This window comes from Phymastichus coffea, unplaced genomic scaffold, assembly GCF_024137745.1.
Source record: "Phymastichus coffea isolate CEN01 unplaced genomic scaffold, Cenicafe_Pcof_1.1 PCOF00026, whole genome shotgun sequence".
Taxonomy (NCBI): domain Eukaryota; kingdom Metazoa; phylum Arthropoda; class Insecta; order Hymenoptera; family Eulophidae; genus Phymastichus; species Phymastichus coffea.
Genome location: NW_026706837.1, coordinates 1,055,345 through 1,082,583, shown reverse-complemented (window position 1 = coordinate 1,082,583; position 27,239 = coordinate 1,055,345). Strand labels below are relative to the sequence as shown.

The 27,239-nt window shown below is 37.5% G+C and overlaps 1 protein-coding gene across 3 annotated transcripts in view; it reads right to left on the bottom strand.

Annotated features, from left to right (window-relative positions):
• LOC131675580 (eukaryotic translation initiation factor 4 gamma 3-like) overlaps window positions 1-27,239 on the bottom strand; it is a 795,898-nt gene that overhangs the window by 108,123 nt on the left and 660,536 nt on the right. The gene's annotated exons all lie outside the window — the stretch shown is intronic.

Here is a 27,239-nt window from a genome sequence, read left to right as displayed (position 1 = left end):
CGGATCTCCGATGGGCAATTACTAAATAAATACCCTTCTCCATTATGAAAAAAACTTGAAAAAATTTTAGGGCGTCTTTAAGTTTGGATGACCTTCGACTGACCTTAAACTTTAAGTTCGCCCTTGACTTATGATCTAAGTAGATATTTGGATGTGAAATTTTCCGCTCTTTCGATTGCCGCTGTCGAAAATGGGGGTTTCCATGACCTTTATTTGCTTCCTTGTACCACTAAAATCCCAGTACTATTACAAAGCCACAGTTCGACCTTCATCTGACCCCTAGAGGTCACATTAACCTCAAACCTCAACTCACCCATACGTGAGAGTCTTCACTTTTTTCGATTCCGCCATAAAAAATAGGGGTACCCATTAAAAAAATGAGGTTGACCTCAAAATAACCTTGAAAATGAGGTTCAATGACAAATTAAAGAGCACCGTTGAACGTTACCTGGGGTTATCCTTTTGTTTGTTTTGTTTAACCACTGAATTCGCGAGATTTTTAAGAATTCATACTTTGACCTCCAGTTGACCTCTAGGGGTTACCTCAACCTCATACCTCAATACATATCTGGACGTAAAATTTTCCGCTCTTTCCGATTCCGCCATAAAAAATAGGGGTTTCCATTTAAAAAAATGAGGTTGACCTCAAAATAACTTTGAAAATGAGGTTCAAGGTCAAATCCAAGGTTACCATCGGATTCCTCGTAAAAAGTTACTTCAAGAACAACCTTCACCCGGTTAAAAAAATAACCGGCTTAGAAAATTTCTCAGGTGTATCGTTACTTTTTGGACACCCTGTATAATTAAAGCTATAATCGGCTTAGATACATACATATTGAGTTACAAGAATGGTAAGGATAGAGGCGTATTTCATACTTCTCTACTAAAGTCGTACCAAATTTAGCCACTAGGGGATACATTCTTTCTCCAAGCAAATTTGCATATTAATCTGATATATGTTAATACTGGAGAAAGTGGACTAGCAATTTGGAAAGATGGTCGGAAAGAGTCAAAGTACTCAGACCAATAGGTCTGACTTAAGACACTACATCACATCACCATCAGCCAAAATTTTTGTACCATCACTAAATATGGTACCTTGGTCTTGGTGCAAAAACACACAGACACCATCCAAGCCTTCTTGGATGGCAAAGGCAGAAACAAAAAAACAAGCCACGATTACCTTTCTACCTTCAAGTGTGTCACGTTCTGCTGCCCCTGCGCCCTCTGTACCCTTACCTACTACCTCAAGGAAGCGAAAGCGGTGGATCCAGAAGAAAATCAAAAACCTGGCTCCAAGGATCACCAGGATGGAAGAAAGAATCTAGGAAATAAAGAATAAAATGGCTTCAAAACAACCAGAGCGACCTCTAACTCCAGGAAAATTTCTATTGTAAATAAATAAATAAATAAAAAAGAAAACAAAAAAAAACAAACAAACAAACAAAAAATAATAAAAAGCTCATGGAGTACTGAATCATGAGTCTTCTTTCTTATAGATCATTCAGTCTCAAGAGGGGGCTATGTAACGGTCCAATCCATGAGCTAGTTGATTATGTTACTAAATCACTGCAACCCGTCAAACGCATGTATCTGTTTACTCAAATCAGCACATTAAACGGCGCCACCTCATCGATTATTTAATTGTATTAGTACAAGAGTGTAATTTCATAACCAAAATAAGGAGCGTGACGTCACAAAGTAATAGATATAGTTATAATGATTTTTGTTATTTAAGAAAAATATGTTAATTAGAGATAATTTTAATATAACAAAGCATCTCTTATATAGATTTTAGTACGTAGATTTAAAATATAGTAATACGAAATGCGTTTAGTTATTAAATAATAATGAATTTTAATATGCAAAGTTAATTTATTTATTACACTAAAAATATGAATTATTAGAAAAATGTAAATAGTCCATATGCAAAATGAATAAGAAAAGAACACGAGTAAGAATTGGTTTGATTAATAACAGCTTAATAATAACTGTTATTAATAAATAAATAATCAATAATTTATCTAAACAATAAATTGTATATAGAACGAAAGCGTTAATTTTATACTTAATAATGACAACTTTATAATTTATAAATCTTAGATAATTAATCTAATAATTGCGTTATAAGATTATAGAAAAAACCGTTAAAAATATGAAAATTTGTTATAATTCAAATGTTATTAACTAATTTGAATATTTCTTATTAAAAAATACTTCTAAAATTAATAAGCTATAAAGTTATGTAACAATTTAATAATTTTCTATTGTAAATATTGTAATATTACATTATATAAATTTATTAGTTAATAACTTTTGACGACACTATTTGCAATAATTGTAAATTACACTAAATTTACAAATAACAAATTCTGTAAAGTTCACATGTGTTGAGAGCTCATTATTAATGTTTATTTACTTGTAAATTGAGAAAACTCATTTCTCAAAATTCGCGAATGTTTCTAGAATATTCGAAAACTTCTCGAAGAAAACGCTCCTGCGAAAATAGGCGGGAAAATTTGTGAACAAGCCACTATTTAACGCAGCGCTACGCAAGATTCTCGATCGGCGGACACTATGCGCAGATCGGTGCAAGAGTGAGAGAGAGCCTCCCGCAACGTCTAGCGTGATCAGTAATGTCGCTGTCATTAGGGACATAGCCGAGGGTGTTACGAGAATCAGGGATTTGAGCAAACTTCCCTCCTATATCTCTGCTAGATGATCTAAACCGTTAGCCTCCTTGACGTAGGGTTCGCAATCCAGTGGATGGAGATTTCCGAAATACCTTTCCTCGACCGAAAACTTGGAAAGAATGCTTACTTTGCCTTTTTCCCCCGCCTCTCTCAACTCGCGGTGAGCGCTCAGGCCCTCTACCGGAAAACAACCTATCGGGCTATTTCCACTCTCTCCCTTTAACCCTTTAACGTGCAAATGACCAAAATTTTAACGTCAACTTCAAGCTCGTGCCTTTCAATTATAACCTGTATGGAAAAAATATTGGAATACATATTCTTGTGTATAAAAGTCTTATCTTTCGAATGGCATCGTTTATTGTTTATTTTTAACAACGGTCAGAGCCGCTATTCTCGAGTAAAAAATTATCAAAATACCGGAAATCGAAAATTCGCCTCCAAACTTTGCAACCACGCATTCTTGATCAGAGTTTTCCAGTTCTCACTGCAAGCAGATACATGCTCTTGAAGATCATAGTTTTCATATAAATTTCCTTTCAAATTTACGAACATCCTGCGTTTGTGACTGTGGAACTTCGAAGAACATCTGGTCACGAAATTATATCAGTAGCTATAATGTCAATTCTATTTTCATAAGTTTATTCGTAAAGAAACTGTATTCAAGTTTGTATTTATAGTACAATCCCTGAAAGGTGATCTTATCCTAGAGTGGCGAATAAAAGTTCCACAAACCCGGAAAACATGGTTGCAATTCAATTTTTTTCCGGATCGGAATCTTTTCCACGTTTGTGATGATCGATCCCAGGAAAATATTTGGTCATGAAATCTTTCGGATAACTTTTAATTGCAACTTTTCATAACTTTGCATTGGATTAGATAACTGCTTAGATTTGCATAATTGATTCCCTACAAATATTGTATCTGCATTCGTATAAAAGGCACAATGTCTAAAAGGAAATCTAATTATAAATGTGAAAATTCAGAAAGACCCAGTAGATGGAACTCAGTTGCACAAGGGTCTATTGCGTATGACGAACGTGGACAGTTCATCAATGCCGAGAAAGTGAATAGAAGAATTTTTATTCCAAATTTCACGTAGAATACGATTGTATTTTTATTTTACCTGAATTGCTATTTTTGAGTTTGCAGTACGCCATCTTGGATCCGTCATTTTGAATTTTCATAAGATAATAATGAATTTGGATCTAATGGTGCTGAGAGTTTATAAAACTATTGAATAAAGAGGATTGAAGACTAACTATACAGTGTCTATAAAACTGTATAAGTACGTTATTTGAGCTGACTCATCACGGCCGCCATCTTGAAAATCAATTTTCTGAACTAATTTTGCTAATATGCGTCCAATTTATTGTCACAAGACTCAGAAAAATCATTTTTCCCGCTAAAACTTTGATTATACTTTAAAAGTGAATATTACTGTAATTTCGCAATAATTTCAGGAATTCGGGCGCCATTTTGGATTGGTTAACAATAAAAATTAAAGTTTGTCAAAGTATATTTTTTAAGTAAATCTTTCGGGTCCCGCATCCTAATGGGCATCCTAATGGATTCATTAAAAAAAATCTTCATTTTTTTTTGTTTATTGTTAAAAATAAACAATTTGTGCTCATTTACTGATAAATCTTACGATGCCATTCGAAAGATAAGACTTTTATACACAAGAATATGTATTCCAATATTTTTTCCATACAGGTTATAATTGAAAGGCACGAGCTTGAAGTTGACGTTAAAATTTTGGCCATTTGCATATCAAAGGGTTAATCCACTTTCTACATTCTCTCTCTCTCTCTCTTTCTCCTTCTTTCCCTCTCTCTCTCTTCACTGCTCACGCGCTAAGATTCAGTCTCTTCTTCCCGCCGCCGCAGCCGTTCTACCACGACGGTTTCCACTGTTTTTCCGCAAACAAAGCGAAATGGCCGGGCTGAGTAACCGTCTTGTAACGTGCTTGACAAAGAGCAACGCCCGATCGGTAAGGGCATAACGGTGGATTTTGGCATAGTAAAAAATCCTGTCAAGTTTGCAAACAATTTCTGATTATTTTAACTTGTAACGAATAGATTTGTTAAGATGCGCGTATAGCGTATAGTGAGCGCGATGGGAAACAGCAAGCGTAAAAAATGAACGACAAACCGGTCGAAATTTTGGAAATGTATGAAGTTGAAGCACGCGGTCGCAAAATGGAAGGGAGACAACGGCACGCGTCAAAGCAATGGGTAACCAATAAAGAGCAAGAAAAGGAATAAGTTTGCACCAAAGTCTCCTTGTCTTATTTTCCTTGACCACCCACTGTATTGTGCATTCGTCGAGAGTGTGAATAGCATAAGAATTCTTGCTTGTACCATCGTTCTCTATACACCACCAATAAAGGATAAAAGCTGGTGAATTACGGATCCACTCCAGCAGCTTTTGCACGTTCGTGAACCTAAATTAGTATTGTTTATACCAAATAGGTGAAATTATATATTTGCACTTTTCCTAGTATTTCTGCGAGCAATGAAATCGCCATTAACCGCATCCATCTTTTTTTTGTATCTCTTTCTCTTTCTCTTTCTCTCACTCTCTCTCTCTCCCTCTCTCTCTCTCACACTCTCACACTCTCTCTATCTCTCTCTCTCGGTGAGTAGCGGCACACTGGTTTTTGAGGCACTCTTCTTTTGTTAACGTTTTTTTACTTTTGCCACTTCCTCGAGCGGCATATTTTTGCAGGCGAGTTCGTCCAGCTGGCCACCGTGCTTCCTGCTAAGAATTCTTGGCTTTTAGTAAATTTTTTGGCCAGTGGATGAATTATTCACTTACCTGGTTACAACATAACCTTCATCAAATCTCCAACTTTAACGATTTTTGAGCTACACATCTCTGCTAGCATTGCTAACAACAACACAGTCTCCACACCAGGACCACTGCGCTCTACACACTACTCACTGCACACCTTACTGATTGCAACACTTCTAACATTTTTTGCTGCTAAGTACCTGTATCAATAATTTTATCGTTAATCCACAGTTTAAACTACTCGGAAAGACGTCTCACTGCCGGTGTTATTTCTTCGCTGCAATACATCTCATAACTTAAATTATTTTGCGTTTAGTCATCGCGATGGCTATTTTAATTATATTTTTATTTTACTTTATCTTGTTTTGTTTTATGTAATTTTAATTTTGTTGTATTTTTCATCTAGCACTATCTACATACTAGATAATTGTAATTTTAATTTTAATTTTATTCAATCGACTATGTCAAATCGCGTTCCTATTCTACAATTCATTTAATTTTTAATGTGATTTCCTGCGTTCGCTTCATTAATCATTTTTCTCATTTCATTTTGCGTATGTGCTACTTTTTTTTTTGCGTTTTAGTCATTTTTAGGTTAATTTGCGAATCCCTTTACCGCTTCTTGTAAATGGCATCATTTTACTCCCGAATTTCCCGCCAATTTTGATCCTTAACTAACAGAGTTGGTGCCACTGAGGCGACAATTTTTAAATCTTTTAAATCCTAACTTTTCTCAGCTTCTGTTTATGACTAGTCAGTGACTTATATTTTCGCGCGAAATTCAAACTTTTCAATTTGTCTTTTCTGGCTTGACCGAATTGGAAAGCGGGGTGGCGGGGTTGGCCTGTACGTCAGATATCTTAAATTTAGTTTTCTAGCTACTTTAGATCCAGTTTTTGATAACACACCTGAATTCATCCTTGACGAAATAAAGTCCGACAAGACCAAGCTTTTGATGGCGGTGGTATACAGACGTCCTTCTGCATGCTCCCTCACACATTTTTTCAACTGCCTGGCCACTTACCTCCTCCTGTACGGAAATGTCATCATTACCGGTGATTTTAACGTCGACATAAGTTCTAGCTCTCTGCCTGATGCTCGAGTTTTAAGATCTCTTGTCGACTTACACAACCTCCACATCGTATTCACTGATCTCACACATCACTGTCTCGATATAAATCCCCCTTCCCATATTACACTTGACCTCTTTATAGTGAAAAACCCTAATGCCATTTAGAGCTTTGTAAAATCCGATACTCCTTTTATTGCTGGTTATGATTTTATCTTGCTCACCTATCGTTTCACCACAAACAAGCACGTCAACAGAATCATTAAATCGGGTAGACGTTGCGGCCTTAAATGAGACCCTTAGCAGTCTTCTCTCGTGTTTGATCGACAAACCTCCAGCACGGTTGAAGTGCTCTTCGGACTCGCTGATGGATGCTGACCTGCATTCCGTTGACAACTCGGTGCACTCTTTTACTGAAGTCCTTATAAAGTCCTTCGACGCGGTAGCCCCTCTCAGGTGCATCAAGTTGTCTTCTAGGCGTAAACCCTGGGTGACTCCGAGCATTCTCGCTCTCATGAAAAGCGTGACGCTGCCTATAAACTGGCATCCTCCTCCCGCTCGGTCAGTGACATCGCTGGGTATCGAAGACTTCGAAATGACGTCTCAAATGCCCTCGACTCAGCAAAAAACTCCAGTATCTCAAACAGGCTGTCCTCCGCAAGAACTAGTAAGGCCAGATGGAGCGAGTTACGAAACTTGGGATCACTAAGCGCGCTCTTCCATCCCCGTTTCGATTTTTCCCCCAGACGCACTAAACATCCACTTTGCCAACATAGTTAACTCGTCTCCTCCATGACATGTGACTTTTTTGACGCCCTTTTAGCGAGACCCCCAAATGTTCCTCACCCCCCCACTCTCCATTCGAATTTCGTGAGGTTAATAGCCAAGAGTTTATGGATGCACTAAACTCGTCCTCATCCAGAACATTCGGTCCCGATGGTTTGTCTGTCAAGATGTTTAAACTCGTCTCATCTACTTGTCTCTCCTCTCTCATGCATCTTGTCAACAAATTATTATTGTGTGGCGTTTTTCCGACCTCCTGGAAACGGTCTCTCATCACCCCTCTTGACACTTTGTCGAAGGCGAAGGTACTTTCGCCCGCTCTTTTGTCGGATATCAGACCGATAGCAAGGTTATCTGAGGTATCAAAGGTGTTTGAGGGGCTCGTTCATTCACAACTCTCGTCCCATCTAGACCGCCACAAGCTGCGTGATCTACGGCAGGCCGTATTCGTGAGGTTTTACAGCACTCATACTGCACTCCTCGGTGTCCTTGATGACATCCGCAGGGCCATTGAGGAGCGTAAAATCACAATCCTCGTCCTGCTGGATTTTTTCAAGACTTTTGACGTTATCCCCCATGGTCGTGTGATGGTCAAGCTCAGGGATCTATGCCTGTCTGATACTGTTTTGAGATGGTTTTTTAGCTATCTGACTGACAGGTTTCAGGCTGTTGTGGGGGAGGACGGCAGGGTATCGGACTGGCTCAGAGCTGCTACTGGAGTGCCGTAGGGTAGTATTCTGGGACCATTGCTATTTGCAATTTATATCTCGAATCTGCCCTCTGTCCTCTCCTACATAAATTATATGCTTTATGCTGATGACACGCAGGTCTACCTTCACTGTCATCCCGGCAGCCTTGCGGAGGCATTGGGGAGGGTGCAGCTTGATGTCCAGGCTATAGCAGACTGGGCCCTAAGAAACGGTTTCTTTCTCAACCTCACCAAGACTAAGGTTATGATACTAGGCAGCGAACAGTACGTTAGGGCTATGAACTTGAACGACATCGAGAAGATCACCATTAACGAGATTCCACTCGACTATGTTACTAGTGCTCGCAACCTGGGCGTGATACTGACTCTCACGCTAAATTGATCCGAACATGTCAGAAGCGTGACGAGGAGGGCATACCTTAGAAAAGTTCTTGTCGAGCAGCTCATTATCCCACACTTCGACTACCTCTCAGTGGTCTGTATTCAGCTCGATGGAGAGTGCTCGTCTAAGCTTCAAGTTGACTAAAATGCTTGTTTACGCTTCGTAATAGGATGGATTCCATATATACCTACTCTATCCCGAAACAGCCACATCACCCACCATAGATTAGTCCTAGGCTGGCTATCACTTACTCCGAATAGATATAGAGCCCTCGCCGTTATGGCCCATTCTGTTGTGTCCAGAAAATCGCCACACTATCTAGCTAAAAACCTGTCTGTCCTGCTTGATAGTGTCATTATCCGGCACTCGGGTCGCTATTCACCGTCGGCGTTTGAATACAAAACCCCTCGAACTGAGGCCTAGAACCATTCTTTTGCGATCTTTGTACAAAGGATACTCAACTTATTGAGCGTGACCCTGTTCTCCACCGATCGGATGTCTGACTTCAAGGATTGGACACGTGATCTGTTTTTAAATTATGAGGCTGGAGCGTGAACTGAGAGGGCGACTCGCGAAAAACTAATGCCAGTACCGACACTGTCCGATTACACTTGCATACCAAACAAGGTCAATCCAGTCGCGTTCTCCCAAAATTATCCATCCTACCACATATACCTTTGGTTCATTAAATAGTTAATTAAACTTAGTTATTTTTTAGCCAAATGCACGTTGCTCCACTTTTACACCTTCCTCCTTTCAGTCCGTTTTCTGTAAAATAGGTGCCATCGCGCTTTCATTACTTTTATTATTTTTATTACTTTTATCGTCTTTATTATTTTTCATCTTTATTATTGTTATTTTTGTTGTTTTATCTGTTATTTGAAGTATATTTTTCTTTATATATTTTTATTTTACTATATTTTACATATTTTATTCTATTTTTCATTTTTATATACATATTCTGAATCATCTTACTATTATTGCCATTGTAAACTCGCTACTCACCGTAAATACAATACACGCATTTCATCTAAATTCATCTTCTTTAAATAGTTAAATGCGTTAATAGTTATTCTTGTATCTCTTCTTTTGCCATTTTTAAATTTAGATATTGTTTTTCTTTGTAGATTTTCTAAACTGCCAGACGGGGTTCCACGTCATTGGCGCAATAAACGAACTAATATAATCTAATCTAATCTCTCTCTCTCTCTCTCTTTCTTTCTCTGAAATACTTGTTTCTCTAGTTCACCATGGTAGCTTCCGGGTCACGCTAACTATAAGATAGAAAGTTCAGGTAGCAAAACGATCATCCGTCGGCAACCTGATTTTTTTGTACGAGCAGCGTTTCACGGATAGAGTGTGGTTATTAAGACAATTCCTTCATCGAATAATTCGTAGGTTCAGCTTGCGACTTTGTGTAAATAGCGTGAATAGTAGTGTTTTTTTATTAACATAAATGTAAAATTAAATTTGTATTAATTAAAAATAAAATTTTAAGTTTTGAATGTGAAGATTGTGTGTAATTATTTATTAACTTTTCCTCTCTGTCCCTCCCTTTGATTACTGAGAGCGTAAGTGCCTCTCTCATCCCTCTTTAATAAATTGGTGGGAAAGTCTCGTGCCTTTGTTACAAAGTAAACGGTCTAGTGCTTCGCAAAATTTTCAGTGATTGCGTGTAATTTAAGTAGCTTAGAATTTTCTTTATTACACTGACTTCAAAAGTTTCGATTTGAATGAAAATGAATTCTATTCCACTTTCTCGTAAATATTTTCCTATGCAACCCAATAAAACTTTATTTATATTGAATGCACCCAACATAATAATAAAAACTCGTCAGGTCACATTTCTCGAATATGTCAAGCACTGCGATAGACTCCTTTGCCATAAAACTATTCGAAATGTTTCTGATCTAACTGATTCAAAATTTCGTTAAAATTACATATAACAGTGTACACTGTTGAGGATTCAGTAATAGGATAAGATAACGTAGGTTAAAATTTTATTTGTTTAATGTGACGGTTACCTTCACAGACAATAGAATTAAATACTAACTAAACTGGCGTTTGTTGAATTTGTTGACCAGCTACTAAATTGTCAGACCTATTTGAAATGTTCATTTGGCTAAATGATCATGCCAAATCTTCACTTCAAATTATGTCCAATAAGTCAGATGACAGAGTAATATTTATTGGCGTTTCATATAAAAATTTAGGATCTTTACAGTTGGGTTGAGTACTTAATCTTTTTATAGATGTACAAAAATTATTTGGTTTTTGCGGATAATTATCACACACATCTTAAATCCAAATTGATTCAGTCTCATGAGTACATTATAATCTTAATTGCGTCGCTTTATTCAAATCAAAGTTGTCAAATATTGCTTTAATAAATTTTTCTTTATCAAAATGACTTGGACGTGATATTCAATTAGCATAAAGTATATCGCTCAGCTGCCACACTGGGCTCGTTTGTGGCCGGGCCATATGCTTTTCAAATTGCCTTCTCCTCCCCTTAATGTTCAGAAAGCGAGTCCATGTTCTTATCTAGTTATAGTTGGAGAGGTGCTGTTTCGCCTAGTATACCAGTTGATAGGTCAAGTGCGTCAGTTTACCTATAACACTCGAGTCAATTGGAGTAGGGTTATCAATGACCCTAGTGACAGCTACAGTTGTGATTGATTTGTTTTTTTTTTTAATTATTGTTTGGCGTGTTTTTGTTTTAAAAATCATCAAATAAGGTAACTACACGATATTTTAAAAAAGTGAATTTTTTTTCTTCGTGAATTAATAGTATTTTATATCAAATAAGATAGCCTGCAATCATCGGTGTCAAACAATTCGGCAAGAGCTTCTCGACAAGATGTGAGAAATTTCTTCCAAGGACCAAAAGGCTTAAGTAAGCGAAGAAAATTAAACTGATGAAGTTTATAAGTATAGCTCTGATCATTCCAAGGTTTCAGATGATAATATGGAAGACGCTAGTTTGAAGTCGGGCAAAAATTTTTCAATTTAATATTAAATTACATTAATTTTGCCGAGCAGCAAATGTACCGTTGATAAACAGTTATTGAGTTTTCAAGGCAAATGTTGTAACGGTCCTATCTATGAACTAGTGTATTATTTCACTGAATCACTGCAACCCGTTAAACTCATCTAGTATCATATAGCTATTTACATCAATTAGCATATTAAATGGCGCCACCTCACCTATGATTTGATTGTCTTAGTACAAGAGTTTAATTTCATGACCATATAAGGAGCGTGACGTCACAGACTCATAGATATAGATATAATAGTTTTTGTTATTTGAATAAAATATGTTAGTTAGATGTAATTTTGATATCACAAAGCATTTCTTATATAGATTGTGACGGTAAACGTCTTATTAGAGCTAACAGCCCAACCATGCGGCTGCCGGCGAGGGCAGCACCTGCCGGTTGGGGGCGAAATATAATGAGAGAATTCGGTACGAGACGAGACGGAACGCGCGCGTATGAAAACGAACCAGTCGAGGATTAATACCCGATCGCAGAGCAGCGCATAAATTATAATTGGTGTTTTTCGAGTTATCCTGAGTGCCTATACGAGCCGACCTGGAAGTACAGCAGCGATGCCTTCTCCCGTTTGGAAAGTGTGCGTGCAAGTGTGCGTGAGCGGAGAGTTTCGCCATCCAGGGCGAAACCGTAAACGTAAGATACCATCGCCCGCAGATAAACATTGCCAAAAGACTAGCGTGTGCCGTACGAGTCTCCCTCCATCACCTCACTTGTTACCCGTGCGAGCGTTAATAAGGTAAGCTGACCAGCTTGATTTCGCGGTTGCTAAATAATTGCTAATAACTAATCTCTCGAGCTCCGTAAGAAGCGTGCATATAATAATTCGGCGAACAAAGAGTGGCGAGCGATCCGACACTGCAGTTATTGTCGCGCGCGCGTGTCTTGTAAACATAAACACGCGGGCCGAATACAGTGTAGCATTAAGAGGCAATAAACGATCTCGCTTGTGATATTTCTCAATAGTAGATAGTTGGTTGACTGACACCCGTTCCCTCCTGCTCTCCGAATTTGAACGTGTAAATAATCCCGCGCGCTCTTCGATACGATCGCGCGCATAAATTCAATAAACGGATAGCTACCCCGTTACAAGATTTTAGTACATAAATTTAGATTATAATAATACGAATTCCGTTTGATTATTAAATAATAATGAATTTTAATATGCAAAGTTAATTTGTTTATTACATTATGAATATTAATTATTAGAAAAATGTATTCAAAAAGAATTTCTGAAAAACATGAGTAAGAATTGGTTTCATTAATAACAGTTTAATAATAACTGTTATTAATAAATAATCAATAATTCATTTAAACATTAAGTTGTATATAGAACGAAAGCGTTAATTTTATACATAATAATGATAACTTTATAATTTATAAATCTTAAATAATTAATCTGATAAATGCGTTATAAGATTATAGAAAAAACCGTTACAAATATGAAAATTTGTTATAATTCAAATGTTATTAACTAATTTGAGTATCTCTTTTTAGAAATTACTTCTAAAATTGATAAACTATTAATTTATGTAAAAATTTAATATTGTTCTATTGTAAATATTGTAATATTATATTAGTTAACTTTATTAGTTAATAATTTTTGACGATACTATTTGTGATAAAGATAAATTACACTAAATCGACCAATAACTAATTTTGTAAAGGTTACATAAATAGAACTTTATTAAAGTTAAAACTTTAATATTGACGTTTATATACTTGTAAATTAAGAAAATTAATTTCTCAAAATTCGCGAATATTTTTCGAAGAATCGAAAACTTCTCGAAGAGAACTCTCCTGCGAAAATAGGCAGGAAAATCTGTGTACAAATATGCCCATTATTGCACAGGCAATAATTATTCACTCCTAGCCTTGCAAAGTGAGCGCATGAGATTGAATAAACCTGGCTGATACCTAAGTTCTTTCTCTCATTGTAATTAACTGAGCAAGACCTTTCCTTTCCTATATATCATGCTCACCTTATAGAATATTTCGCGCTATAAGAAACTAGAGCATAGTCTGACTTTCCTTGAAACTTTACTTATATTTACATATACTTGATATATCGATTTATTTCATATTGACAATTTAGAGTAAATTTAAAAAGAAACGAATTCTTACTCATTAACGCGATAAGACCACTCGAGTACGAACTATTAATTATATTATAAGTGATATGAACATCACAATGTGTATTGTTAATGCACATGAAAAAAAAATCATTACGCTCAACGATGCAGAAATGGCATACTTGATAAATACGAGGTCTGTCCGGAAAGTATCGGGCCTACCTTTATATTTTCGTGCTAGCGTTATTCTCTATCATCTGGTGGGTGGTATCTTTTAAAGTAATCTCCACTTGATTGAAGAACACGGTTCCATCGATGTTTCCAATTTTCAAAACAGTTCTGGAACTCACTTTTAGGGATAGCCTTAAGTATACTCATCGCATTGTTTTCAACCGTTGTTTTGTCATCGAATCGGTGTCCTTTGAGTAGTATTTTTAGTTTTGGAAACAGCCAAAAGTCACAAGGGGCTATGTCAGGACTATATGGAGGTTGTCGAAGCAATGCGATATTGCGTTTGCTCAAAAACTGCTGCACAAGATTGGATGAATGCGCTGGCGCATTATCGTGATGGAGAAGCCAATCATCACTTTCCCAAAAGTGCGGTCGTTTTCTTCTTACTGCATCACGCAAACGTTTCAAAATTTGAACGTAGTATTCTTTATTGATTGTCTGACCTGTTGGTGCATATTCGTGATGTACAACACCTTCACAATCGAAAAAAACAATCAACATTGACTTAACATTGCTCCGACTTTGACGTGCTTTTTTTGGTCTTGACGATTCAGAATGCTTCCACTGTGAAGATTATTGTTTTGTTTCAGGATCATAACCATAAACCCATGATTCATCACCTGTAATAACTTTTCTAAGCACATTATCATCATTAATGACCATTTCCAGATTGTCCAGAGCCATTTCTAAGCGAATGTTCTTCTGCTCTGCTGTGAGTAATTTTGAGATGAATTTCGCACACACGCCTTTCATTCCTAAATTTTCGGTTGAAATTTCTGAAATGACAGTTTTTGGTATCCCAAGGTCTTCTTCTAGTTCTCGCACAGTCATACGACGATCTTGTTCGATTGCAAGTCGCACCCGCTCAATATTATCTGCGGTTTTTGTCGTCGAAGGTCGGCCGGAACGAGAATCACTATCGACAGAAGTGCGACCATCCTTGAACCGTTTATACCACTCTTTTCTTGTATTTTGCTCATACACTCTCTTCCGGAGGCCTTTTGCATCATTTCATCATGAGAAATTATTTTGGGCCACTATAGTGATTTTTTCGCCCTCTAAAGGGTAAATAAGTTAAAATTTTAGATTTCCTTTTCAAAAAAAATGGTTGTTAATATAATTTTAGGTGCTAAATCCAACGAAACCACTAGTTTTTACTAATTTGGCGAGGAAAATAGTTATAGCCAAATACGAGGTCGGTCCGGAAAGTATCAGGCCTACGTTATATATCTTCGCGCCACAGTGTTCGAGCGACCCCTACCGGACAGAAACATCAACAGTAAAGCCTCACGAAACTATTGGTTACTTACTGATACCTGCCGGACGTATAGTTCATGCGCAGCGTGTCTCTGTTTACAGTGCCTTTTTCGCGTTCGTCGGATTTTGATATTGTCAAAAATGAATGAAAAATAAGATCAACGAATTTGCATCAAATTTTGCTTTCAACTCGGAAAAACGAGTTCGGAAACTATTGAAATGATGCAAAAGGCCTTCGGAAGCGAGTGTATGAGCAAAACACGAATGAAAGAATGGTATAAATGGTTCAAGGATGGTCGCACTTCTGTCGATAGTGATTGTCGTTCCGACCGACCTTCGACGACAAAAACCACAGATAATATTAAGCGGGTGCGACTTGCAATCGATGACTGTGCGAGAACTAGAAGAAGACCGAAGACCTTGGGATACAAAAAACTATCATTTCAGAAATTTTAACCGAAAATTTAGGAATGAAACGCGTATGTGCGAAATTCATCCCAAAATTGCTCACAGCAGAGCAGAAGAACATTCGCTTAGAAATCGCTCTGGACAATCTGGAAATGGTCAATAGTGATGATAATGTGCTTAGAAAAGTTATTACAGGTGATGAATCATAGGTTTATGGTTATGATCCTGAAACAAAACAACAATCTTCACAGTGGAAGCATTCTGAATCGCCAAGACCAAAAAAAAACACGTCAAAGTCGGAGCAACGTTAAGTCAATGTTGATTTTTTTTTTCGATTGTGAAGCCGTTGTACATCACGAATATGCACCAATAGGTCAGACAATCAATAAAGAATACTACGTTCAAATTTTGAAACGTTTGCGTGATGCAGTAAGAAGAAAACGATCGCACTTTTGGGAAAGTGGTGACTGGCTTCTCCATCACGATAATGCGCCAGCGCATTCATCCAATCTTGTGCAGCAGTTTTTGAGCAAACGCAATATCGCATTGCTTCGACAACCTCCATATAGTCCTGACATAGCCCCTTGTGACTTTTGGCTGTTTCCAAAACTAAAAATACTACTCAAAGGACACCGATTCGATGACAAAACAACGGTTGAAAACAATGCGATGAGTATACTTAAGGCTATCCCTAAAAGTGAGTTCCAGAACTGTTTTGAAAATTGGAAACATCGATGGAACCGTGTTCTTCAATCAAGTGGAGATTACTTTAAAGGATGCCACCCACCAGATGATAGAGAATAACGCTAGCACGAAAATATAAAGGTAGGCCCGATACTTTCCGGACAGACCTCGTATACCAAATTTCTTGAAAAATCGTAATAAGAAATAAAATTACTGACATTTAATGTCTACGACCTGTTCAAATCATGAATTTTCTTCCCTAAAATATGGTTTGTGATGTAATTTAAGCTACTCGATTCATTGAGATTAGTACTTTTTTCGAAGATAGTTTATTTAAAAAATCTATGTACATTTACCTAGTACATTGTCGAAACATAGCTTCTCATGTCATTGCACATGTACGCATATATGGGTAAGGCAGTATTGCTGTACACATTCCGTTCTCTCTCTCTCTCTCTATCGCCGCCAGCTCGTCATTCCGAGACTGAATGCCATACAATCAATATTCTCTGCACTCTCTTTAGTCTATTAATACTTAATAAGCTTTCCTGTCTTTCAGCCTTATATCGCTAGTTATTCATGAACTCAATCAGTCCAACGTAAGTAAGTCATAAAAAAATATAATTTTTATGTTTTGTTAGAAAAATATTAGTTAATTATTTATTATATAACTCACTATATAACTTACTACCTTTCTATTACTATAGATCTATAGATCATTATAACTTTTGATATAATTATTATAATGATTTAATAATCTATACTTAAATACACTACCATATAGGAAACATGTAGACTAAGTTTCAAGAAAATCCGAAATCTACCCCCGAAAAGTTGATCGTCATAGTCTGGAATGTGCCATTAATGTTATCCATTGTTAAAATATTATCGGTATAGATTGTATATAACATAAGATAAAGAATATTACCTTGGAAAATGACGGCTTTTATTGGGTAAAATTTTGTTGTATCATTATTTATTTTTAGCTTGAAAATTCTCTGATTTAAGTAAGATTTTGAGAGTAGATTTAAGGTGTTTAGGACATAGTCCTTTAAATTAGATAATTTACTGGTAACGGAGGGCCAATAAGTAGGTTCGCCGGTTGATATTAGTGTGAGATTTTCAATTTGCATTACTGAATAAAGATTTGGTCCTTTTGGATTTGGAGTTACTGAACACGACCTCCACAATGGATGTTTTGCAATGTAGTCACCTCCCGGGATGAAACGATTTCCTAGACTATCAAAATATTTTTTGTATTGGTGTTTGGTTATAGCATACCTTGGAGGGCAATATATGGCAGATAATAACGCTGGATCTGTTTTATGTTCAATCATAATTATATTGCTTGTTGATGGTTATATTTATATGCTTCAGCTTCATGGTGTTTGATACTATTTTTAATTATTATGTGCTTTACCATCAGGATGACTAGTGTTATAAATTGTGTACTGTAGAATTTTTGAATACTTCTTGTATGTGCAATGAGTTTCAGATATCAGTATTAAATCATTATCATGTACTACAAGGAACGGTTTGAATTCAAGGTTCTTTTGTACTAAATCGTTAGCGTTTCAAATTGCTATAATTATTACAACATAAAAGAAGATACATTTTTTCCAAATTTACAATATAATAGATTGACAATGGATAGAGAACGGATTAATAGTAATACATCTGACTCACGAACTTCTTATTTCATATACTGTTGTTATGAAATCTGTGTAATTCCGTCTAGTTACAAAATCCATGAAAATAAGGTGTAGTTGTATATCTTGATCAGTAACAGTGGCAATACGGCCTCACCTACGTCGGATGTTACTACAAAAGTGTATTTACAAATTTACAATGAGAATGTTTGAGCAAGGCATTTTGAGAATGTGGTCTTTATTACAGATTTCATTAAAACCGAATTTTAAATAAGCTGGTCCATTTTTTTACTTAGTGTATGTGAAAATTGAAATTTTGTGAATTTTTGTAAATTTTGGATAAATTTTTATTTCTGTTTCAATCAATTTTAATAAATACAGTTCCCTGAGGAAGCTGAAAAAATAAGTCAACGAAACTTTGAGGTAATATAAAAAGAAATGAGCATTAGTTTTTTAAGTACGGGACTACCTTTCGATCTTTCGAAATTGCAGAAATAAAGAAATCCATTGTTTTTTAATGTTAAAAATAGTAATCGAAGTTTTATAGCAATTATATATTTAGCTGCTCAAATTACATTGAAAACCATACTTTTCTAATATAAAATCAGAAATTTTAGTGGTTTGAGGAAGAATAAATATTTTAATCTGGTATTCACGTCTTAATTTTATGTGAAATTTTAGGTACTTTGAGGCAAGTGAAGAATCAATGATGGATTATTACATAGAGTTTTCTCGTTATTTTTCAAATACGAGGGTGGTCCGATAAGTACTTAGCTTCACCGCCCGATGGCGCCACTCTCGCAAAAGAAATATTCTATCATGTAGTACAACCTTCTTGATGGTTACTGTCAAGATTTCAGCCGGATCGGAGTTGTAGTTTATTTTTGAGAGCGTGTGAAAGCAAGTGTGTCCGTTGATTTTTGAAAAATGAAAAAAGAGCAGTATCGGTCGGTGATTCGATTCTTGTTTTTGGAAGGGAAATCGTGCAGCGAAATCAAAAAGCGCTTGGATGCTTTCAACGTGCGACCACGTTGAAACTCGTTAAACCAATTTTTGACGGTCGCCATCGAAGGAGAAGCATCCAAGCGCTTTGTATTGTTGAATTTTGATGTCATCCCTTGTAATCGTCTGGGTAATTTGATGATCAAGCTCTGAGATCTTTGTTTGTCTGACACTGTTTTGAACTGATTTTTCAGCTATTTGGCTGACAGACTTTACGCGATGGTTGATGAGAGTGGCAGACTAGGACCATTGTTGTTCGTAATTTATATTTTTGACTTGCCCACTGTATATTCTTTCGCGAACTACATGGTTTATACCGACATTTAAATCTACCTTCATTGTCATCACTGTGATCTTTCGGTGGCACTGAAGAGGGTGCAGCTTGATGTTTGAACCAGAGCGGATTGGGCTTTTAGAAACGGTATCTCTCTAAATCTCACTAAGGCTAAGGTCATAATACTAGACCGTGATCAATACATTAGAGTCATAAATTTGAGCAACACCTTAAAAATCACTATTAACGATGTTCCGCTCGAATATGTTACTAGTACTCGCAAATTAGGCGTGACGTTGACTCCAACTATGAATTGTAGTCAACACGTCAAAGGTATAACAAGGAGGTATATGGTCTTTTTTTTCTCTTCCACAGAAAGTCTCTTGTTTGCTCTTAGAAAGAAGTTTGTCGAGCAGTTTTTCCGCACTTCGAGTACCTCTCGGTGGTCTGCATGCAACTCCATGGAGAGCACAAATCAAAGCTGTAGGTGATCCATAACGCATGTGTCCGGTTCGTGATGAGATAGATCCCATATATTCCCATATATTCATTAAATAGCCACATCACCCACGATAGACTAGCCCTAGATTGGCTATTTCTAACCTCAAGTCGGTATAGAGCCTTTGCTGTTCTGGCCTACTTTATAGTGTCTAGAAAATCTCCTCCATATCTTGCAAAAAACTTATCTGCCCTGCTCGATAGTGTTATAATTTGGTGCTCGATTCGCCGTCCTCCATCTTTTAAAGACTCGACACATGGCATGCTCCTAAATCATGAAACTCAAAAATAGATTGAGAGAACAGCTCGTAAAAAATTAATTCCAGTGCTGGATATGGCCGATTATGCTTGCATACCTGACAGGATCGACTCTGTCGCGTTCAAGCAAAATTGTCCAGTCTCACACGTAAACTCCGCCATCGACCTATAGTTTAAGTAATCTAATTACCATGAACTCGTGTCTCAACCCAGTGCACCTTTGTTTCTATATCTCGCTTTATCCGTCTAAATTCGTTTCTAAAATAGGTTTCATCGCTTTTTCACAGTGTTTTTACAGTATTTTTATTTTAGATTAATCTTAAAATATTTCATTAGTCATTTTATTCAAAATATGAAAATATAATTCTTACTATATATTATAAATTGAAAAAAAATCTTATTCGTTTTCTTTTCTCTACTTGAAAGACGATTGGTATCTCTAGCCATTTTTACGGAATACACCAAACTTTAAGTTTCAATCGTACTCATATTGTACATTGTTTTTATATTTATATTAATTTTTATCTTTACCTTGTTTTTATCTTTTATTGTATCTTCTTATTACAGTTTTAGTTATCTTAGTGTATCATTATTCTAAATTCGGCATTTCCGTATTAACCTAGTCTCTTATTCGTCATTTATGGTATTACAGCTAACTCTTAGTGTTTTATACTATAAGAAAATTATATAAGAAAATAAGTATAATATAATATAATATAATATAATATAATATAATTATATAAGTATATAAGAAAATTCGCTCTTAAAATGTCTTGTCCTTTCATCATCACTCACCGACAAATAACATTCGTATATTATTTTCAAGTAAATTCTTACAGCGTAGAATTTCTTATTATACTCATTTTTTCATCTTTCTTTCACTCTTCATCATATTTTTACTTACAAGTTAAGTGCGCTACTCTTAATTGTATGTAATTAAATATATTTTGTTACATTAATTTGTACTTTTCATAATTGCCGGATGGAATTCGACCCCATTGGCGCAATAAAGCACAATTCTATTCTATTCCATTCTCATTATTTCTTCTATCCTTTTTTCTCGCTGACGCATAACTCCTCTTAGGTCCCTCTTTCTGTTCAGTGCTACTCTCTTCTGGAACTTATTGCACAGGCATTGGTAATCTGTACACAAAATCAGCGTGCCCGGCGCCGGCGGTGACGGAAGTGAGGCACGTATAAGAGAGACAGATAGATAGATAGATAGATAAGCTTTCTTGAGCCGTGGGGTATAACCCCGTAGGCTATGAGCAAACTACAAAGCAGATACAATAAATTAGAGCGCAGCAATAGGCAGTAAGATTATAAAAATAAATATTAATTTAAGGTGAACTTAGATTAAGCATAATATGTAAAGAATATGAGAGTGAAGTTATGACGCATACATAAAAATAGAAATAATACAATATTCGCATGGGATAGAGAGAATAGAGCTAAATTAATTGAGAAAAGGTTAGGTGACGAGATGAGGTGAGGTCGCAAATCGTGGCACACAAAATGAAATAAGGTGAATTTAAATAACTAAATTAGAATAAGCAAATATAATAATACAATACAATATACTCAAGAGAGCAGACCGAGCACTAAGTTAGATCACCGGCCACTCGGTAATGGCGAACTGGTTGAGGAGGTACATACCATAAGCAGCTGCCGAAAACCTCCAAGCCTCAGTTCTCGGAGCAGGATAGGAGAAGGCCATAGGTGGATTACGGAAAGAGTGCTTCAGGTTGGAAGGATTTGGAGTTTTGACGTATGTTGTACGGTAGCTCGGGTATTGACAGCATACAGTTTTGTATGTGCGAAGGATGGGAAAGATGTTGCGCTGACTCGCAAGAGATAGCCAGCCCAGACGCAATCTATGAAAGGTGACATGGGAGTCAACGCTTGGTGTGGGAACGAATGGCATGAAGCCTGTGATGAATCTGACACAAGCATTGAAAGCTGTTTGAAGGGCTAGGGTTCTAGACTTGTCAATTTTCATGAATGCTATGGAGGCATTTGTAAAATGGGAAAAGATTAGTGTTTGCACCAGGTATTTCCTTGTCTCTATGGTGAGTGACCTTCTATAGAACTTCAGAGAGCTTAACCCAAGGTGAACTCTCTTAACGATGTCGGAGATGTGAGCTTTCCATTGAAGAGTTGAGGTGATAGTAAGTCCTAGACTTTTGACTGATGATGAAAATGGTATCTCAACATCATCAACCTTAAGACTGAACAATGAGTTAAGGTCTACAGAGAGGATATGAAGTACGCTACCAACAATCATGACCTTTGTTTTGGCAATGTTGAGTTGGAGATCGTTTGCTCGCGCCCAATCCGCAACCGCCTGAGCATCCAATTGGATCTTTGCCTCTAGAACGCATAGCCTTGATCTCGGTCTCAACGTCAGATTGTGTGATTTTAGAAAAAAACAAAAGGAGAAAAAGAAAAGGTAATGTGCAGGGGAAAACTACAGATATTGTCAAACTTAGTAAGGGTCAGGGCTGAAGATCTGTTGACAACTGTGGCAAAGTGTTTGTTGAGTTCGTCAGTGAAAAGAAGAGCAGTGATGATGATAAATGCCGATTGGCTAAGCCCATATCATGAAGGGTCCTCCACTTGGATTTTGAGCTATTGGTATGCTCAATGTTATTGCGGATGTGTATATTTTTCTCTATGTCAAGCTCGTTTGAAATGGCAGCTCTTAGGGAACGATATTGTTGAAGGGCCAAGGATGAGCCAGAAGCTCGAAAGCGTCTGTAGGCTGCATCACGGATTTGCACGTAGTTTATCAGTCATCCAGGGCTTCTTTTTCGCGAAGATGATGACAAGACGAGAAGGAGCAAGTTTGTCGAAAACAGCATAAACCGCCAGGGTGAAAATTTACTCAAGTCGATCGACTAAGACAGTGTCTAGATGAAATAAATCACCCGAGTAGCTCAAGGAGACAGAGAGCTTGCTGGTGATAAGAGAATTCAGAGCCGCTTTATCAACACGATGGAGGGAGTGGGAGGTAAAGGTTTTTGGTTGTTCTTGAGGCGAGGAGAAGAGTATAGAAAGCTTGATTAAGTTGTGATACGGTACAAATGGCGAAAGAGATTGGGTAAAACTGAGAATCCGAGTTGAAGGATTTACTATGAAAAGATCAAGTTCTGTATGTGTAGTGACACCACTTTCAGTGATAGGATGATGTGTAGGTTCAATAGAAACGACCCTAAGTGCATATGTATCGATCAAGTCACGGAAGGCCAGGACGTGAGGAATATCTGAGGTAAGATCAGAGTTGAAGTCACCAGTAATTATAACTTCATTGAAGAGACGAAGAAAGGATGATATAGTATTAAATAAGAAGGATGGGATTTTAGTGGATGGAAGGCGGTAAACGACTGCAAATAAAAGTTTTAAGTGGCTTTTATTGTGGATTTCGGATATAATGAATTCTGGTGAGTTGTCATATGGTAGGATCGGAAGTAGCAAGTAATTTTACCGTGAGACTATTGCGAGAATAGAAGTCAACTCCACCACTCTCCTTGCCCTCGTAATCCAGGCGGAACAAATTATAATCGGCTAAGGCGAGGTGATTATCAGAGATGACGTTACAGAGTTTCGTTTCGGAAATGGCGATAATATCACATGCACGTATACGAGGTGTGTTCAAAAAGTACCCAGAATTATAGTTTTTCCAAAAAAATATTTATATATTCGTTTACATCAATGTGGTCCCCTTCAAAGTAATCCCCCCCAGATATAATATACTTATGCCAGCGTTTTTTCCAATCTTCGAAGCACTCTTGATATTCACTTTTTGGTATGTCCTTGAGCACTCTCCGCGATTCGGCGTTTATTTCTTCAATCGAGGAAAAACGCCGTCCTTTCATGGGTCTCTTCAACTTTGGGAACAGGAAAAAGTCACACGGAGCCATATCTGGTGAATATGGAGGTTGGGGCACGACTACGGTATTGTTTTTGGCCAAAAAATTATGAACAAGCAACGACGAGTGAGCAGGTGCGTTATCGTGATGCAAAAGCCATGAATTGTTTTTCCATAAATCGGGGCGTTTTTTTCGGATTGCTTTACGCAAACGTCGCATAACTTCAAGGTAATACTCCTTATTAACAGTACGACCTTGTGATAAGAACTCGTGATGCACCACGCCACTGCAGTCAAAAAAAACTGTAAGCAAAACCTTCACATTTGATCGAACTTGACGTGCTTTTTTCGCTCTTGGTTGAATGCTTCCAGGTGGACGATTGTGCTTTGGTTTCGATATCATAACCGTACACCCATGTGTCATCACCAGTTATGACCTTTTCAAGCAAACTTGGATCGTCGTTGATGTCGTTTAACAGCTCCTGAGCGATGTTCATGCGATTGTTTTTTTGGTCAAAGTTCAGCAGTTTTGGAATGAATTTTGCTGCCACCCGTTTCATGCCCAAAACATTTGAAAAAATGTTATGACATGAGCCAATTGATATGCCAACTTCATCAGTAACTTCTCTAATTGTGATTCGGCGATCATTCAGAACCATTATTTTCACTTTTTTCACATTTTCATCGATTGTTGACGTGCTGGGTCGACCGGAGCGTTCGTCATCTTTAATGTCTTCGCGGCCATCTTGGAAACGCTTATACCACTCGTAAACACTTGTTTCTTTCATAGCAGACTCACCATAGGCTTTTTGTAACATTTCACACACTTTGTTACACTTTATTTCATTTTTTACGCAAAATTTAATACAAATTCTTTGATCCATTTCTTTTAAAAAACGAAAATCGCCGAGCTCATAAAAACATGTCAAACCTTAGCGACTACCGCAGACAAAATAAACAGTGAATATAGCTGAAAATGTTATCATACTTCAGGGGCATGTATACCAACACAATAAAAAAATATTTTGACAATCGGACTCTCCAGACCCGCGAAATTAAAAAATTCCGGGTATTTTTTGAACACACCTCGTATTTGCATGTGCTTCCAGGAGAGAGAAGTGCCACGGTACGTTTAGTCTGTTTATATTGATGTGCGCCATGGTTAGGAATGATCGAGAGGGGGTGGAGAGGTGGTGACAGGATTATTCAGCGAGACCGGTGAATGTCATGAGGTTTCAACTGGGTTAAGGGTTGGTGACTGAGAGGAGGAGGCAGTTGTTATAGGAGAGTGAAATTCGGTGGATTTGCGAGAGAACGGGAATGATGATCACAGCGAGGAGGTCGGGGATCGTGGTGGATACCACCAAGAGGTGCAAATGGTGCAGTCGCAGGGTGAGGCCAATCACCAGCTCCTGCCGAGCGTGAGACAAGTTGGTGAAGTGCCAGCCTCGGCAGACTACGCAGATTAGCCTCGGAGACAATGGGGATGAGCTCCAAATGCGGCGTGGCACGGCAGAAGACCCGCAAGTTTTGAACCACAGGCCATGTATATTCAAGATCACCACACACTCTTCTGACCCTGGGCAAGAGCTCTAAAACAGGCTTTGGATAGATTGATCGCAGTAAGACTCGGGAGCTGCTTCCACGGCCAAAAATCGTGTGCGTAGTATGCTCTTTAAGCCTTACTTAATGAAATACGAATACTTAATGATTCTGTCTCGAGAGGATGGTGAATCGAGCAGGAAGGTGAACGACTTCCATCGAGCACCTTGGCTCAAGAGAGAAGACGGTTGCGACTGATTTGGGAGCGCAGCAGAGCAAGCAGCGTTTGAGGGACTCCACTCCCTCGTCGCAATAATGGCAGGCAGGTTGTGCTCTCCACCATAACCTAGCGCAACAAGAATAGAAGTTGCGGCCTAGAAGAAAGAACCTCGAAATTCAACAGGCAAGCCATGGACCAGGATTTCAGGCTCTCCAACTACCGCAAACTGGGCGTCTCATTCGCGAAATTCCTCCTGCATTTTGGTCCAGAGTCCACAGAGCTTCTCAAACTGCTCAGAGTTGAGTTGCGCTTCCTTCGCATGACGCTCCGCGTTCAGCTGTGACTCCCTACGAAACCACTCCAGTGCCTCAGACATAGCAGAGTAATTAGTGTTCTGTCTATGTGTAGTCAAAGAGGTCTGTGACGAACCGGTGAGAATCTGAGAGTTGGTGGATACCATATACCCTGTAGTCGAAACCAGCTCAGATGGTTGCATTGGCGATACAAGACGTTTCCAGGCAAGTACGATGATAGAAGGGGAGTGTCCTGTAGGCGTGGTGAAGATGTCCAGGGCGGTATTAGATAGAGGTGTGTCTTCATTTAACGAGCGGTTGAGGCAGCAGTTAAATTCGGCAGAATTATGATTGGTTAGTCTTGAGTTCAGTGAAATACAGAGATTATGATAAAGAAAATTACAGGAGTTACAAAAAAGTAGTTGATCAGGTCGTCGCACAATCAATCCGCACTTGGCACACACGCGGCTTGACATAAATAGGCAAAATAAATTTAAAATAGTTTGAAAGTGCTTATGATATTTGAAAATTCGCGCACAAATTCAAATGGACCAGGGGCGCGCGCAACCTACCAGCTATGATAAACTCGGAAAAGTGACCTCAATCGAGGAAAAGCGAATTATCATAGAGGGTGTAGCGGGAAAACCAAAATGCGCGCGAAAGTAGTCCTCGCAATAAAGGGGAACGCGAAATTGAATCAAGAGTTTCAAACCAACCCATATGAAATAAAATACTAACAAGATTCAATTTCCATTTAAAATTACAAAATTATTCATAGAATAAGGTTGTTACAATTCGGAATACATACCAAATGTTATTCATAATCAAAAGTAAAAAGTTGATAAACATTGCAACCTGATTCTTTTAAGAGTAATTAACATAAGTTCAGGAATATGATATATTTAATATAACTCATGTACGTTTGTCAAGTAATTTATCACCATTAATAAAGATATGATATACGGGCTCACAGATTATCTTCATAGATATTTCGCCTTGAGCCACCTACTTGAACGACTGTCTCGTTCGTGTTAGCAAGACATGGGAAATTAGTTTATTGTTTGAGTAACTACCCGCAAATTACACGTCTTATATTGTATAAAATCTGAGTAAGCACCTTACTCTGGCTGTTGATTTAACCTGAAAATAGGAAAAAGTGGGACCAAATTTGAATTGGATCTGAAAGCAGAAACCTCAGAATAAGAGTGTCTACCAAGCTCGCATATTATACGGAAATCGCGCCTGATAAAGGGAAGTGAGAGAGAGAGAGAGAAAGAGAGAGAGAGAGAGAAAGAGAGAGAGAGAAAGACGAAGAGTGTTGATGCTCAATAATCTCTAACTCATCTCGATAGAGCTTGTACAATAAACTAAGTTTATTCAACAATTAAACTATATTTTACTTTTATCTATATCCATGCTTATGTTTTACATCTTACTTTAAGATTTCAAATTGGAATATTTTTTCAACGGATATTACCTCATCACATCTATTCTCTTATTA